General features: G+C 34.0%; 1 protein-coding gene across 1 annotated transcript in view; it reads left to right on the forward strand.

Annotated features, from left to right (window-relative positions):
* The window catches only part of MDGA2 (MAM domain containing glycosylphosphatidylinositol anchor 2), an 811206-nt gene that overhangs the window by 727000 nt on the left and 64953 nt on the right, over nt 1-19253 (forward strand). The gene's annotated exons all lie outside the window — the stretch shown is intronic.

Raw genomic sequence — 19253 nt, forward strand, 5'->3', positions numbered from 1 at the left:
TTTGCATTATCCACAGACTTGTAAAGTGTTGTTTTCCACTTCCTTGATGAAATAACAGATAGCATTTTGAGTTCCACAATAGAAAGGACAAAGTTTGCTTGGAGAAGATTGATCAGCCATCAGTAATCCCCTCAGTTGTATTATCCTAAAACCACTGTTTTTCTGCCTTGTTCACAAAGTTACAATAGAAGACTGTAAGATGCATCATTCAAATTAAGATACATTGTGGGTTGAATATTCACGTCTTTCATGTCTAATTTAATCGAAAAAAAGAATCTTTTTTCTAGTGAATGCATCCTGGCATTTTAAAATCGCCACTTTCTTGTCTAAGTATCCACAGGTCACTGATAGAGCAGACAGCAGAGGATGATGGCGAAACTTTATTATTCTCCTTTTACTTCAGTCCCTAAGGATATCTGGGTAAATTTCAAGCCTATATCAAAATTGTTTGTTCTACTCATTCTAATTTGATGATAATTTTCCCTAATAAAGAAAATATAAATAAGAAATATTAGCATTTCTTTTTCTCTCAGCTGGTGGATTTATCTTCTTTTTCTTTTTCTTAAGCTAACATTTTTAGATCTTTCATTTTTAAAGCATCTTAGAGCATTCTTGACATTAGACATATCAACTCTTTTTTTATGTCCTTACCACCTGATTTGGTCATTCACATTCATCTTTCATTATCTGTATTTTGAGATATCTAAGAACTGAGGACCAACTTGCTACTCTAAATTTATTATTTTCTTTAGATGTCTTTTCCTTATTCCTAATTATATTTTTATTTGCAATGATAAAGTCAGAATTTCATCTTTAGTTTCTTACTTTCTTCTTCAATCATATTTGCTTACAGTAGCTGGGTAATGGCCCATTGCTCCCTGTAAACTGAAGGGCTGCCTGTTTTGGGTCCGCAGAACTTACCCAACTCTGCTCATCATTACCTTCCTTTACTCCCCTGTCCCTGAGAACCTCTATTCCCACTGTCTCCACTGTGTATGCAGCTCCCTTGTCTCTAAGTCATATTTAACAGAAAAGCAGTTACCATTAGAGCTGTTCCTCCAAAATTGATGTTAGCAGAATGAGACTTCCTTCTAAGAGGGATCCAGCTAATTGAAGTCCTTCCTTCTTGTCTACATCTTATACTCATTATTAATAAACTACCTTCTCTGTTATGTTTCACTGTGATCGCTACACTATTTTTCAATGGCAGTTTCTCTTCAGATTTTCCTCTCCTACATTAGCATCTCCTATAAATCTTTATTTTTACATTTCTGGATCATAAAACTAGTATCTAACTTCCTGATATGCACTGATACACATTTCTCAGTCATTGTGTTGTTCCTTGTGAATAAATTAGACAATTTCCCCCATTCTGCTACTTTAGAATAAATCATATACGTGTGTATAAATTTCCTATGTATTTTTTTAATTATGCCTTCCAGGAATATCTGGCTTCCAATTCTAGCCAATCTAGCCTCATCATTTTTTTACTGTATAACCTTGAGCAGGTTTCTGAACATACCTACGCCTAGACTCCTACCTGGTAAATTGAAGATAATGATACCGTTCAGGCAATTGGATGTGCAATGGAATGTATCCTGCACTTGCCCCACGGGCCACGTTCCCTTGTTCAGGGCACTCCGTACATAAACATTTGTTGCAGTTCTCACATCAGCCACCAGAGTTGTGTAAGGAGTTTTTAAAAAGTGCAATTTATGACCATAACGTGTCTACAATTTTTATTTTAGTTATATTCGGTATACTGTATATCCTAGGAGTAAGTATTATTCCAGGCCATGCCTTTCAAGAAGTAATTTCTAGACATTTTTGTCCTTTTGTCTTATTTTCACTTCAAACTTGTTGTCTTCCATAATATCCATTTTACTGATTCACGTTTTCCTCTTCCACCTTGAGCCTTAGCTTAAAGCCTTCTTGATCAGATCAGTAAGTCTGCTGCTAATACTATTCTTTCCAAGTTTGTGAGATTCATGCCATCAATAGAGGAAAATGTATTTTTGGTGTTATGAGCCAGGGTCTGGAAAACAGTTCCTGTCTCTTACACAATTTTGAGGCTAACTCTTTCCTTGCCAAACATTCTCTCTGGGCTTCTTTATTATTAGGAATTTCTTTTATATTCTGAAGTAAGTATAATTTTATCTTAGGGTGCTTTTTTACAGTGCTCTATTTTAATTGTAATTTTACTCACACTATATCTTGCCACAGGAGAGAAAGGAACTTTTTTATATTTTGGGTGAAGTCTCAATAAAGAGTAATGACCACATACTGTTCTGTCAACATGAATAGGAAAATAAGGTTTGTAGAACAGAAAGAGTAGATTAACCCCTTATCTTTTCCCCACTACCATGTCCTTTACACCTAACCCTTACATGAAAAATCTTTATATACAAAATAGCTTCAAAAGACAAAATTTCTTTTGAAGATCTCATATATCAATGCTTAGGATGGTAGGGAAAAAGCATTCTAGATACAATGAAAGTGATATAGCTCTTTTAGGAATATCCCTGATTAATAAAAGGAAACAAAGGTATTAATTTAAAATACAGTCATTTTTCTATATGATCTTAGAAAATTTAGATTGCTGCTTTCCTAGGTGAGTACAGTAGGTATTAACATCTTTAAAGACATGGATATCAGCATTTTTTACAGTAATCAGTTGATTTCTGATCTGATGATCACTGTAATGAAGATTTTATATTACATAAAAATGGCCTTTTTCATTCACCAAGCTATCACAGTCTTGAATCAAGAGCTTTTAATATAATCAATATAACCTGGATGATATTGAAGTAAACAATATTATTAGGGGGCGCCTGGGTGGCTTAGTCGGTTAAGCGTCCGACTTTCGCTTACGTCATGATCTCGCGGTTCTTAGGTTTGAGCCCCGCGTCGGGCTCTGTGCTGACTGCCAGTTCGGAGCCTGGAGCCTATTTCAGAGTCTGTGACTCCCTCTCTCTCTGACCCTCCCCTGCTCACGCTGTCTTTCTCTCTCTCTCTCTCTCCTTGAAATAAATAAAAATATTTAAACAAACAAACAAACAATATTATTAGGAATGTAACCCCAGCAAAATGGATTTTATAAACGGATTAAAAATGGTTTAAAAATGGATTTTCTTCCCTAATAATTAATATTTATGCCTTTGATTATGAGACCAACTTTTCCTCAAGGGATTATTAATAATTTATGTCACATTATTTACAGTTTTTAAAGACTTATTTCTTTAGCCAGTATTTTTATTTTGAGCATATATATCTAAATAATTTCTTCTACCCACAAACTATGTAGGTTTTCTAATGCAGAGCACCTCCCCTTTTAAATCAAATGTAGCTTTAATTATGCACTACATTTCTGTATTAGATGAAGTCTGTAAAATTTGATTTTTAAAATTAATGGCAAATTCAATTCTCGAGAGCCTGGCTTTGTTTTTAAGCCAGAAACTATTAGAAACCTTGTTTCTATTATTAAATTCAGTTGATAAAATCACTGCTGTGTTATTAAACCCACAGCTGGATGAAGTTGGTGAACTGAACTCAGCATTCCTATAGCTTTCTGGTAAATGGATGATTATTTCAACTAAACTATTTAGTCTATATTAAATATGATGAAAATTCCCTTCGAATTTGAGTATTGGCTTATAGACTTTTCTTAGATTGCTGCAGTGTATTTGAGAAAAGAGAACACTGGCATTTTGGAATCACTGCTTTAAGAGAATTAGAACAAATATATCATGTGAAGTTAAAGAAACTAATGTGTGGGAAAAAATTTACTCAAAATCTTAATGTCCTTAATTTATACTTTTTAGGCTCAGCTAAGCAATTGTTTAATCTCCTTAGACAGCTACTAGCCTTCCAATTATTTGCATCATTTGTTGCTTAACAGGAAAGAGAAAAGATTATTTGAATGTCTACTTTCCTTGGTATCAAAGGAATTAAGAAACAAGCAAAAGTGTTTCTAAGTTATCTGAATGTACCATAACCAACATAAACATCATTTGGCTGCATTTGAAACACATGCAGCTATAGTTTCTAATAATAAAGAGTTGTAAAGTTTTATACAGGTTCCCTTTTTTACTCTGTCGTAGAGATGCACAATGAATTTCGCTTTTTGACTGTCATCCTTGGAAAGTAGGATGTTTTATTGGATAAAATGAAATTGCCTCTGTTCTTGTCTTTTTAAGTTATGGTATATTAAAATGCTTAGAATTATCATCTTCATTTGATCACTCAGTCAATAAAACTTTGAGTAGTTAACCCTATGGTGATTACCAGGAGTACAAAAAAGAAGCATTGCCCCCAGTGTCTTGTTAAAGCAAGCTGTAATAGGATTATTTACAAAAAGCCATTGAAACAAGTATGAAAGCCGTGAGTGCTGCAAGGTATTGGGGGCAAGAGATGTGATCACCAAGTTAGAGACTTGTTTGTTACTTTTTATAGATTTATACCCATTTTTCATAAATGGTAATCACTAATAATGGCTAACCAAGAAATCACTAATTATGAATATAGTTTTTGATATAATTATTAGATGAATTTATTTTAAATTTCATTTTGGTCTTTATACATGTGACTATAATGACTGAGCTATAGTTTATTTTTCCTTCCATTTAAAACATTTTTGTTATTTTATTGCATAATTTATTGCTAATTGTTTATTAAAATTTTCATATTATAGTAGATCATAGCAGTTAAAAATTTATAAATGTATAGGGGGCACTTAGGTGGCTCAGTCAGTTGGGCATCTGACTTCTCAGGTCATAATCTCATGGCTCCTGGGTTTGAGGCCCACATCAGGCTCTGTGCTGACAGCTCAGAGCCTGGAGCCTGCTTCAAATTCTATGTCTGCCTCTCTCTCTGCTCTCCCCTCCCCCACTCATGCTCTGTTTCTCTCTCTCAAAAATAAATAAACATTATTTTTTTAAATTTATAAATGTATTATATACACAAATGACCATATATATAATCATTACGGTTATTAATATTGCTAATACCTAGTTTAATGTATTGATAGAAGCAGAAAAATTTAAGGAATATGGAGTATAATTGGTTGATCATAGGGAATGACTTTTTATACTTTAGCAACTTGTATAAAGAAGTACTAGCAGTCTACATATGCTGAAGTAAAATGGTAGGATAAGCAGAAGTGAGATGAATATACATGATTGCCTTAAGCCAGTTGGACAAATTTCATTGAGAGATGTGTTTGGAGGAACCATTTGACATAGGTTGATATTTCATACTGGCCCAGGGAAATCTGTGGTGAATTAATAATATGGATTTGCTCTATAGTCTTAAGTCAGGAATCAAATGACATGTTCTATAGATTAATCTGATCATATCATATACAGTATGTTAAATGATACTACAGTAGAGGCAGAGAAGAAAATTAGGAACGTTTGATTTAAGGTTTAGTAAGATTTACATTAGAGTAGTGAAAGGGGAAAGAGAAAAATTGAATTAAGAAAATCTTGAAATGGGCAGAACTTGAATATTGATTTAATTTTTGAGAAACAGTTTTTAAAACTACAATGACCGTTGTTCTCTGCCATTTACTTCGATGTCTTTAGTGAATGTTCTGGAAATCATCAAATATATAGATGAAGAAGAGAGTAGTTGACAGAAAAAGAGAGACGCCATTTTGTTAATGGTCTCTTTGGCTCTGGAAAAGAAATAAGCCATAAGCCAGTTCATAAAAAGTGGTTATCTCCATCTTCCAAATGAAGGACACTGCACATATACTCTTCCTTCCTTCCCTTAAATACTAACTTCACAATGTGTTTACTAGAGGGAATAAATACAATATATTTGAAAGACCTGGATAAGCCATGGGCCTTTGCTATGAAAACCTTTGTGAAATAGGGGTGCTTTGTCTTGGAAAATTTCAGCTATCTCCTGAAGAGTTTTTCTGAGTCTGTGGCCCTTTGTACAGATTTCATTTTGTGAAGTAACACTGCTCAGAAAAATTAATAAGAATTTTCTCGATCCTGAATGAGATGGAAAATGAACAACCTCAAAGAGACTTGTATAGTGAAAGATTGTTAAATTATTCACAAAAATAAGATACTGAATCAAAGTTTGCAAGAATGCTCAGATTTTTAAGTTGAACTTGTTAAATATGAGTGATGGTAAACATAAAACAAATAAAGATAGCCTGATCAGGAATCTGCTACTAGAATTTGAGTGAACATTTCTCCTTGAATATATAAACCTACAGATCAAAAGCATTAGACATGAGAACTAAAGATATAAAAAATGTAGAGACATAAATGTACTGCATGAAGACAGTGAGGATAGAAATTCCAGTGAAAAAGAAATAACTAAGAAGTAGAAAAATCTACTATATCAAGGAAACTAAGGGAAGAGTATGTAAATATATGCCTGAAAGTGGGGGTGGTGGTATTCATTTGTTTAAACAAATTTTAAAAATTTAAAAAGGCCTGAATTTGGGACACCTGGGTGGCTCAGTTGTTTAAGTGTCAGACTTAGGCTCAGGTCATGATTTCACAGGTTTGTGGGCCCACATCAGGCCTCGTGCTGACAGCTCAGAGCCTGGAGCCTGCTTCAGTTTCTGTGTGTCTCTCTCTCTGCATATCCCCCACTTGCACTCTGCTTCTCTCTGTCTCAGTAATAAGTAAACATAATTTTTTTTTCAAAAAGGCCTGAAGTTTAAAAATACCAGATACTGACAAACTAATGTTGCTTTTTTATTTAAGGTAATTAAATGGAGGAATGGAAAAAATAAATGTAGATAGGTTTAATATTATTCCAGATGATATTTGGTCAAGTGATAAAAAATCTAATTGAGCTGAGCCTATCTTGGCTGTCCATTTGAATCAGTATTTTGTTAAGAAGAGAACAAAAGACTCATATATTTCTTTGGATGAAAGAATACTTCTTACATGTCTAAGTTGTATCTTTTGTAGTCTATAAATAAGTGGTTGTTATAAATTCCAAGAATTTGTTCCCAATCAAAGAAACTATACAAAAGACCTATATATATCATTATATTCCGTACTAATAGTATATAATCTATTATATATCCAGGGTCTTAAATGACTAGGACTGTAGAGTTCAATGGAAAACAGTCATTCATTCAACTACTTTTAAGCAAAAAAAAAAAAAAAAAAGATATCAAAACTTAAAATGGAGAATGAAGTTTGGATGAAGATTCTTTTTTTTATATTAAGCTTTAATTACAGTATAGTCAACATACAGTTTTAGTTTAGTTTCAGGTGTATAATGTAGTGATGCAATAGTTCTATTCATTACTTAGTGCTCATCACAAGGGTACTCTTAATCCCATAACATATTTCACCCATCCACCACCAACCTTCCCTCGGATAACCATCAGTTTCATCAGCTTGTTCTCTATAGTTAGGAGTCTATTTCTTGGTGTGCCACATCTTCTTTATTCACTCATCTATTGGTAGTCACTTGGGCTTCATTTTCTTTTTTTTTTCTTCAACACTATGCAAGTTGTTTGTTTCAATTCAGACTTACATATATATGTATAGTCTATATCTGTACTCTATGTACTATATTAATAAACTGAACACACTGTGTTCTTTGTGTTATAGCAGTTCTCAAATATGAGAGTACATCAGAATCACCTATAGTGCTTTGTAAAACAGTTGCTGGGCCCCACTTCCACAGGTTCTGGTTTAGTGGGTCTAGGGTATGGTCCAAGTATTTGTATGTTTAACAACTTCCTGTGTGATCTTGACAAAGCTATATCAGGGCCATATTTCAAGAATCATTCTGTATTGGAGGGACTCAGATCAGATTCCATTTTCATCTTTTGGGATATTCCCATAATAACATTCCTCTATGTTATCAATATTTAAAAAGTATATAAATGCTGTTTCAAGCACAGTGCTTGGCTTATGCTGTTCAACACCATTTTTGGAATAAATGATTTTGAAATTAACATGTTATAGTGACTAACTTATATTGGGTACAATGAGTTCCAACCAGAGATGTATCTTCTTATTATGCCTGGATTGATGCATTTTCAAGACTAGTGATTATTAAAATATTGTTCTCCATCTAACATTGATCTTCAATATGTACCTGGTATACTGAGAACTTAAATGCAAATGTTTTACTTAGCTCTTCTTGGCATGATATGCAAGCATTTGAGTTGCTAAGGAGGTGAGAATGGGTAGGTGGAGGATAGTCTTATCCTCAGGGATGGATAGCCAAGCAGGCAATTACAGTACAGGTTGAGATGTATAATAATAGGGGTGGGTATAAGGTATTATGGGAAAATATTGGAGGAGAACCTAAGATAACTTTGGGAGGTGAGGAATGCTGACATTTAATAGCAAACTGACATGGGAAGAGTGAGTAGACATTACCCCCAGATTAGGAGACATGGAGGGAATTAACATGTACCTGATAGAAAGCCAGCATGGTAAGTTCAGAGAACCGAATATAAAGCAGTGTATCTGACCGTACTGCAAGAGGGAAAGGATCAAGCTGGAGATATGATAGACCAAGGACACAAAGGGCCAGATGAACTATTCCAAAGAAGTTAGACTTCTCCCTGAGAGAAGTGGAAGAAACCAGAAAGAGCCAAAACACAGGAGTCAAATGATGGCTGTTGTGCTACAAAATTAAGGGCAAGCAAGAGTGAAAGCTGTTTTTTTATTTTGTTTTGTTTTATTTTTTAATTTCAAATGATATATAACAACCAAAATCAGTGCTGCTGACTTGGTGATTGGAGAGAATTTGATTTGGTCACATGAGGAGGATTTAACGATTAAATATAGATGGGGGAAAGAAGGGAGCAAGTAGGCAGAACTGAAAAAACAGTTCATTACTTATGTGCTTGTTGTCTTGAAAATCTTATGTCAAAACATATGAATATTTGTTTCTCATTTCAGTAGGTTAAGAAATATTCTTAAATATGATTTTTTATAGTAAAAGGAAAATGAACTGCTATTGAGATGAGTGTTAGGCACATATTTAGACTTTTTTAAATTTTTTTTACTGTTTATTTATTTTTGAGACAGAGAGAGGCAGAGCATGAGCAGGGTAGGGGCAGAGAGATAGGGAGACTCAGAATCTGAGACAGGCTCCAGGCTCCGAGCTGTAAGCACAGAGCCCGATGCCAGCCTGAACCCACAAACTGTGAGATCATGACCTAAACCGAAGTTGGATACTTAACCAACTGAGCCACGTAGGCACCCCTAGATTTTTTTTAACATTTATTTAAGAGAGACAGAGAGAGATAAAGCATGAGTGGGGGAGGAGCAGAGAGAGAGACACTGAATCTGAAGCAGGCTCCAGGCTCTGAGCTGTCACCACGGAGCCTGATGAGGGGCTGGAATTTATGAACTGCGAGATCATGACCTGAGCTGAAGTCAGATGCTTAACCGACTGAGCCCCCCACGTGCCCCATTAGGCACATATTTAANTGAGATCATGACCTAAACCGAAGTTGGATACTTAACCAACTGAGCCACGTAGGCACCCCTAGATTTTTTTTTAACATTTATTTAAGAGAGACAGAGAGAGATAAAGCATGAGTGGGGGAGGAGCAGAGAGAGAGACACTGAATCTGAAGCAGGCTCCAGGCTCTGAGCTGTCACCACGGAGCCTGATGAGGGGCTGGAATTTATGAACTGCGAGATCATGACCTGAGCTGAAGTCAGATGCTTAACCGACTGAGCCCCCCACGTGCCCCATTAGGCACATATTTAATGTAATGTTTTCAAGCAAATGTACAATGGTAAAATTAAAAAATGAAATCTGAAGGAAGTTTCATGTAATAATGTAAAAGAACCTTAATGTATCCCCCCATTTTTTTAATGTCCTAAGATTTATTTTCAGAGACTCATGTCTTAGCTAAATGACACAGTAAAAAAATTTGTAGGAAGCTTTCTATATTTAATAAGCAGCTCCTCTGCTCAGGGAAGCTAATTTTGAACATATGTGTGTATTTATTTATTTATGGTACAAGGTGCTATAATGAGTAATCCTAAAATGAGAAAAAAATTGGAGGAACAGTGACTCTTTTTTTAAATTTCTTTTGTTTTATTTCTGAGAGAGAGAGACAGACAGATAGACAGTGTGAGCAGGGGGCGTTCAAAGAGAGAGGGAGACACAGAATCTGAAACAGGCTCCAGGCTCTGAGCTGGCTGTCAGCACAGAGCCCAACGCGGGGCTAGAACCCACAAACCATGGGATCATGACCCGAGCCAAAGTCAGACACTTAACCGACTGAGCCACCCCGTCGCCCCGTGGAATAGTTACTCTTAACACAATTCTTTTTACTTCATGTCGTCTCCTCTGTAATTTTATATTATTCTTTTTTTAGAAAGTATCTTAGTGCCCTACAGATATTAGTACATTAGGTTAAGTACTTCTGTACATTAATACAAAATGATTTTTACAGTATCAGTGTCTTATTGGAAGGAAAATTGTTAAGTCTTGCACTAGTTCTTAAATCTTACTCTTGGAAGGGACCCATATCATTTCTGTTCCTATTTTCTTGACCAAAGCAAGCCCTAGGACTTTGGGTGAGGTCAATAAGGCAAAAAAGTGTTATCCGCATGTACCTGCAAAGATAAAAGAAAATATTTATGAAGAATACAAATTACCACCCAGATTTGCCTTTCTAACCAGCAGTGTTTGATTGGATATATTAATAATATCATTTGATTTTCTGATGAAACTATAACCTCAGAAAGATCTACTTCTTAAGTTTATTTCTAAAATTTTAAAAGAATGAATACAGATTTTATTATGAAATTGTATCAGTTAGTTCAAATTTTAAAAGCATAAAGAATTCAAAGGGGTTCAAAAAATGTCTTTTAGGTGCCTGAGTCAATAAATAAATGATGAAATAAATGCCTCCGTGTACATATTATCCATGTAAAAGAGTAACACATGCTCCTGTGTAGAATTCATCAAGGCCTTAATTTTCTTTGATTCTTCTTTTGTAATTAGATATTATATACTATTATATATATATATAGGATAAGAAATGAAACAGAAAAAGTCCATGAACTCCTGAAGCTTATTTTCTTTTAGAGAGCAGACCAACACACACACACACACACACACACACACACACACACACACACAGATAGAATAAGTTCAGAGCTGATTAATGCTATGTGACAAATACAGAAGAGAGAGGAAAACCTAGTATCATTAAATTTACTCTGTATTCAGAGAATCTCATGAAAATATGAGAAGGTAACAAAAATCTTGCCTTTACTTTTCCCATATGACATCATTTTGAGAGAGTTTTCAAGTCATCTTCATAGGAAGTGGACTTAAAGTTCCATCTGGGGAAAAGAAGAAATCGAATTTTGAGTAATCAAGTACATTAACTAAAATGAAGCAATAATAATTTCTTCATTCAATAGCCATTTTAGTTTTTCTTAAAAACTAAATGAGGTAAGCCAAATGACCCAAAATTTCACTGGCTACATTTATAACTCTTAATTATATTCAAGGATATGAAATAAATTTGAGTAGGAATATAGTTTAAATATATACTGAGGACATATTATGACTGGTCAGTATGTAAAAACCTGTTCACAATTTGCAAGATAGGTGTCTTGCATAAGAACAAATTGCCATCTGAGGAGCATCTGAGATTCTAAAAGGCATGTCTGAGGCATTGATACTCTTAATGCTTCAATTGTAACTGTATTCTCTTGCTTATGTAAAAACTTATTTTGAATTTTGAATTCTAATAGGCACAGATTTTAAATTGGGATAGAATGCTCTTAAGTAGCTCCAAAAACTGTTTAGAGTGTTAAGATGCTAAGAGACAGGTGACAAAAGATAAAATTAAGAAGGGAAGAGTTGCCCAGAGTAACACTAAGAAACCAAGAACTAGAGCCTTATGTGTTTGACCCTTCCAGATTGCTCTATATTGCAAATGCTTTTTTTTTTAACCTTTAGTTTATGAAACTGGATGATGTTTTTAGTGCTCTCAATTTCTAGCCTCTATTTTTTTAATAAGCATCAGGAATGGTAATGTTAAGGATCATTCTGGTTTTATTGCTAATAATTGGTTAGATGATATGTGTAGTTTCATTTCATATTTTGTTTTTGCTAAGAATGATATGATTGTGGGGGTTATTTGTGGGACTTTATGTCAGTGTAACATGATATGGCCTGGAACTCTTTCTGTTCCCCTGTAATTGGGTCTCAGTACCCTACAGCTGAAGACAAAAATGTACCTCCCACCCTAAGGTAATGAGAACATAGAAACAATCCTAAAATATACTGAGAAAAAGTTCCTTACCTTGTTAAACTTCCCTTTTATTTAGGAAGAAATCCTGTACACAATAAATAGCTATTACGATTTCAGATAGTAAAAAATAGATATAGTTTTCTGGGCACCAGATCTTCAAATGTCTATTGAACAAATAGAGTACTCTATTACAAGAAACAGTGGAGATCCAAATTAAAATTTTTAGTGTCAATCTGATGATATAATAACACAAAGGCCAATAGAAAGAATTAGGCATTTTGCTAATTAGAAATGTAATTAACAGATGTTTTCATATTGTCAGGATAAGAGGACTGATAAGACACTGGTTATGTGGGACAGAACAATGCAGAGCCCACAATAGATTTGCTAGAAATTAAGACAAGCAAAGAATGAAACTCTGTAATTGGGACTGCTTGATTAGTGACAGTTGGTAATTAATCTAGGTGTTGGGCTTGTGTTTTTATTAGCTACCTGTCAGTAAATCTTAGTAATGGCACAACATTTTGTCAGGATGGGCAAAATGCCTTCTTCTGATCCAGAAAGTAAGACATATCTTCCCACTGAGTAACTGACTCAATAATGTTTACGCATCAATTCAATAAATACAAGTCTAAACTGTGGGAGTATTACAGTGACTCAAAAAAAAAAATCCTTCCCTTTATGGAGTTGCATTATAAAGAAATAACCCATTGTCAGACAGTTGTAAAGAACAATAAGTTCTAGCAACCAAATAGACAGCAAGTAAATATACACTGAAACTCACATCAAACCTAGAATAATGAAATCATACTGATCCTAAGCAAAATGTGTATTCACAAATGTAAAAATCTTTTGTCATCCATTTACCAAAAAAGGACCATGATATGTTTTATTTTACAAAACAATATGGTAATAGCAAGGCCCAACTTATCTGTCAATATCCAGATGTAAATATCATTTAGCCTTTATTAAGCATTTGCTTCATCTCTCACAAAATAAAAGAGTAACTTTAGTCCCAATTATTATTTCATTTTTGAAATACCCAGAGGATTATAAATTTAGTAAGCAGTTAGTAATATTCTTGTTATTTGAAAAAAACTCATCTCATTTTAGGATAAGTGAATTTAAGCAGTCATTTTGTGGGAACAAATTGTCCTACAGATTAAATGAATGAGATTTTCTCAAAGGCAAGAAAAATGTTCTTTTCTGAACTACATCTCCCCTTCCACCTGCTTTTCTGTACTGCAGTATCTAGCTCAGGGTGGCCTATACTAAACCTCCAATATTAACCAATTACTGATACCCCTCATAGAATGGCTGTAATGTGCCATTATTTTAAAATGGGAAAGTTCAGGGCATCTGGGTGGCTCAGTTGGTTAAGCGTCTAACTTCGGCTTAGGTTATGATCTTGTACTTCATGAGTTGGAGTGCTGCGTCAGACTCTGTGCTGACAGCTCCAGGCCTGGAGCCTGCTTCAGATTCTCTTGTCTCCTTTTCTCTCTACTCCTCCACAGCTCATGCTCTTTCTCTCTCTCTTTCTCTCTCTCAAAAATAAATAAACATTTTAAAACAATAAAATCACTGAATGAATCATAGTATTAATATAACAATGTTTTTTTTAACTTTTCAACAATTTTTTATATAGCCATATATACTTTCAGTGCTCATTGTATAACTGTTGACTGTCAGGGATTTACATCTATTTTACTTATTTCTATAACCACTAGCTAAGTTTAACTGGCTCCTGGCTAAACAGGACGTTTTGTTTCTTTTAGTTATTAATTTTCAAAGAATTTAGCAAGCATTTTTTTTCCTGTTGTCATGATGAATTTTATTGCTTGCTTATCAGTGCTTCATTTTTTTTCTATCAATGGCTGATCAGTTATATTGTTAAAAGCAACTATCAAGAAAACAATTGTGGTTTCACTATATTTTAATCCGACTTTGCATAACCAGATAAACTTGATAAATTTTAATGTTTCAGAAGTATTACACTTTCTTCTATTTCATTTTACTTCTATTTCATTTTATTTCTATTTCATTTGCTTCTATTTCCAATTTGTGTGTGGTTTAGTGTGCATATGCATAATTATACAAACTGGTGTCATTAATTATGAATGAGATAGTTTGCTTGCAACATCAAAAGAATATAAATAAAAGTGTAAAATGGAATTTGGAAACATGACTACATTCGTCAAGTGAAAAAATAACACATGGTAGTATTTGTGCTCACGCAAATATTAGTACCAAGTATTTTGACATGGAATTTTAGAAGTCCCACCTGTTCAAAGCCATCTTTCTCAATCATGAGATTGCACTGCTGGGAATTGCTTTGAATATCTGAAATCTTTTCTGTCATTATTAATAATGTGAGTCCTCCAGAAAAGGTGAAATTTTGGACTTTTCATCTAAGTTAAAGACTTAGCAACTTATAATAATGAAATAGGAAATGGTCTTATGAGCATGAAATGAGATGAGGGATAATCATCTAGGTGAGGAGTCTTCTTGGAGATTAAAAATGTGTCTGATTGTCTGTTTTACATGAAGCTGTCCTGCATGTTTCATTAATTTTGTTTTATTAAAACCGTGACTTCTAAATTCCTTCTCATATATGCAGAGAGTGACATTTATTTCCAAAGGCCCTACATAGATTACCCTAGTAATAGCACTTCAAAGTCCAGAAGATAGTCTTCCAAAGGTGCAAATGTGAAATTTTTAAGTAAGGATACTGAGACTCTGAAGTTGGATATATTGAAGGAGAACTTACTTGAGTCCAAAGTTTCTAGTCATTTCACCTTGTGAGTTCAAGAATTTTTCAAGAACTATACATGTTATTCTTTATTTACCCCTAATTCTTTAAAAGAAAGCATGCTGATGTGAACACTGAAGATGCTAGCTTGTGTATTAGTGACATCAAAGAGATTTGATGAAAATAATTGGCTCAGGTAAGAATTTTCTCAACTGTTCTTAATATGTATGAATACATCCATTTTGGGTTGCTCATCTGAGAATTGTATTAGGTTCAGAAAAGTACTTAGTCTACCTCACTGATGCTCTGGGTGTCTATTCCCTTATAGATGAGACCCAGTTTTTTAAATTATTGCTTTTAGTAATAATGCCATTGCCAATAACAATAGCAATGCTATGATTTTAAATAAAATATTTCAAATTTTGTAATTTTTATAAATTTTTTATCTTTTTAACAAATGTGTATTTTGAAATCACTCTTATTTATGATATCTCAGTGACTCAACGTTGTTTAAATTCTTATTTTTCCTTTTATATTAACATAAAATTTCTTATAAGTTAACTTAAAATTATTCTATATTGTGGCCTATATTTGACAATTCCAATTAGATGAACACAAAAAAAAATAGTCATCAAGGAATTGCTATATACAAAGGTATTTAATGTAATTTCAACTTCAAAAAACTGCTACTTAGAAACCAGACCATCAGAATAAATGGTCAAGTAATGCTTCTTTAGTGAGCAAAGGCACAACCCAAGATAAAGTAGGAAACTTCTGTGGTGGAGTGAGAAGAGCATTCTAATATGACAAATAGTACAAATAATACAAAAGGCACATATTAGACTAACAAGTTCAACTATGTCTTGTTGGAAAATAAGTAGATTATGTTCACTATCTCACACATGGGCTCTATAATGGAAATGAGGAAAGAAATAGTTGCTTTGATTGAAAACAGAAATATGTTTCCTGTGGTCGAGTATAGAAATGGACATTTTGGTAACAATTCGAAAATGAAACTTTTGAAGTACCAAAATAGAAGTTATTGTCTGGAGTTGCAGAAAGTCAAGGCATATAACCAACTGGCAATTTTATCTGTAAAAGCCACACTAGACTAACTCTGTCCTAATGCTAAAATTGAGAGTGTATTTCTCAACATTAAAAAAATATAGTTTTCTTTTCCTAGTGAACTCTATTACAAAGGAGAAATAAGATTGTGTAAGCAAAAAGATAAACACTGATTAATCTGTATATTTAAGTAGATCTGTAGATTATCAATGTCTTAGAGATTGCAGCAAATGAAGTATTATCGTACAAAGCAGTGTAAATCTTGAGAAAAATGAATATTTTTTCTCCTATAAAATGGTAGATAACATTATCCTGAACGTAAAGCAGATACTTGGTCATTATTAGTAGATAGTATCCGTATATTATGACCATATATGAAGCAATAAAGACAAATACTGAGAAGAAACCCTTGTTGTAACTTTTATATATTTTCTATGTCAGTACAGTGCCATGCCTCCTTGAGTGCAGTTGTTTTGGGGGAAAAAAAAAAAACAAAGCTCAGTTATAGAAAAATTCATTTTAGCGTAGCAAAAATGCTAGTATTTTGGCAGATGGATTTGTTTTGTTTTGTTTTCCAAACAGTATAACTTCATGTACTCAAACGTATGTTGGAAAAAGGTAAAAACGTGTTTGGGAAAAGATAAAAAGTAGGTCCTGTATATAGTTCTTCCTTGCAGATTGAGGGAGGAAGGGAATGTGCTAGAAAGAAGGAGAATGTGGGGCTCCATAAATCTGTAAAATTTCATCTCTTTTTAAAAGAGATCTGAGGAAAATATAAAATATTAAGTTCCTCTTATTAATTACCTGGATACTTTTTTTTTTACATTTCTGTGTAAGTTTGGGCAACTTAACAGTTTTCACACTTTTAACTTTTTTATTTTAAATGTTTCTGTGGTTCAGATGTTTGGTTTTGTTGTCACATGGTCTAATTAATGACTTTCATGAACATACAGCAAGTCTTTAGCCAGCTCATTTATTTTAAAAAAGGAAAAGCTGGGGCGCCTGGGTGGCTTAGTCGGTTAAGCGTCCGACTTTCGCTTAGGTCATGATCTCGCGGCTCGTGGGTTCNGAAAAGCTAATATGTATTGTGATATATTATTAATAGTGCATCTCGTCTTCAGAATTAGATATTCCACAGTGTTCAAATGCTCATCAGTTTTAGTGCTAAGTGGATTATACAGATCATCCTTATATTACTGCTGAAGAAACTGCAACCCTCAATTTCTTGATGCATCCACATAAAATGGCTAGTAGGTATAAAAATAGAAGTAGAAACAAACAACCAGATTTAGGTATTCAGTCCTAACCATGCTGGAGCCTTTCACTTTTAAGACATTCAACTCTATTGGATGCCTTTTCTCTCCTAAACTGATTAACAAATCTTGTTAAGTAAGGTCCTTAATTTTTATAATAAAATTCTAGTAATAGGAGTATGAGCTACATATAGCTTCAAAAACTACCATTTTAAATAACTATAAAAAAGAACACATGCAACAAAAATTTCTTCTTGAAATAGAAGGAAAAACATAAAAAACAGTTTGTTTTCCCACAAGTCTAAGAGGTTCACGTGGGGTTGAGTATACCCTTTAGTACTGCAAAATTCAACTGATACACTAACAATCTGCATTTTAAATATTTTTAAGTTTATTTTTTTTAGTTAGAGGGACGGGAGGGGGTGTGTGGAGGGGCAGAGAGAGATGGAGAGAGAGAATCTCAAGCAGGCTTCAACTGTTAGCACAGAGCCTGATGCAGGGCTCAAACTCAGTTAGTGACCTGAGATGAAATCAGGAGTCAAGCATGTAACCAAATGAGCCACCCAGGTGCCCCTTAAACCTTTTTTTTCTTTTTCTTTTTCTTTTTTTTTTTTTTTTTTTTTTTTTTGAGAAAGAGAGAGGAGAACAAGCTGGGGAGAGAAAGAGAGAGAGGGAGAGAAAGAATCCCATGCAGGCTCCGTGCCCAGCACAGAAGCCAACATGGGGCTCAATCACATAACCGTGAGATCATGACCTGAGCTGAAATCAAGAGCCAGGCGCTTAACCAGCTAACTCACACTGGCACCCCAACTGCATTTTAAATAATGCAGAATTTTTCTTTCACTGTAATTTTTGTGAGATCATTTGTTCATTATCTGACTTTCCTGATTTATTTGTCTAATCACACTTATTACTCTGCTGTTTTATTATTTAATTATTATTATCCTTTAGAATTGTTTCCCACACCCAAAATGTTAGCTCAGTGAAAGCTGGGAATTTTTCTTTTATTATTATTCCTATTATTATGGTGCTTATTATTATTTTGTTTTTCATTGTGCATTCCTGTTGTCTATATGTGGGATACTATATATCTTAGTTTACTTAAGTGCCTGACATACAGTATGTGTTCAGTAATTTTTTTAGTAAATTAATGGTGGATTATGATAAAAATTTCACTAATTATCACTTGTGTGGATATTGAGGAGTAAAAAGAAAAATTAAGAATTCCAATATTAAAACTTTTAACTTTTTTTTACAAACTGGGTGACATCGTTTAAAAAATGAACTAAAACTAATTTAGAAACAGAAATAGCTGTATGAAGACATTAATCCACCTCTGCATTTGCATATGGTCTACATAAAACCCTTTCTTATAAAGCAAGGGGCAAGTGGGAGCAAATAATAAGTCACACTTATACATCCCATGAGAAGTGGAATAAAAGAAATAAGCTCATTGGTGAGTCTGGAGTTAGACCCTAGTAGCAACTATTAGTTAGACCCTATTCAGCAACTACTGCTGAAAATTCCACAAGCCTGAGTAACGTTGTCTTTGGTGATAAATGATGAAGATCTTTGCACGAGCCACAGTATGTCGCTTTAAGTTTTACACCCAGGCTTAGCCATAGCTCTTCAATTAAGACCACCATGCCAAGATTATGGGGAAGCTCCAGCCTTGGCCAGAGGTTCAATTCTCCATTTTTTAAGCTCTAGAAGTGAGCGTGGGTCCTGAAAGGAAAGCGAAGGTATAAGCATGGATTTATAAAGTGGTTGGGAAAGCTAGAGACGATTACAGTTTGTTGAATAGCATTTACAATGATATAGAAGCATGGGATAAGAGATTTGGGTCTGTTTTATTCATTGTTTTATCCCCAATGCCTAGAACTATGGCACATAGTTGTGGTACAGTAAATATTTGCTGAATAAATGAATGAATCTGTGTATAATAATATAGCTG

The sequence above is a fragment of the Crocuta crocuta genome, unplaced genomic scaffold, assembly GCF_008692635.1.
Source record: "Crocuta crocuta isolate KB4526 unplaced genomic scaffold, BGI_CrCroc_1.0 scaffold163, whole genome shotgun sequence".
Lineage (NCBI taxonomy): Eukaryota > Metazoa > Chordata > Mammalia > Carnivora > Hyaenidae > Crocuta > Crocuta crocuta.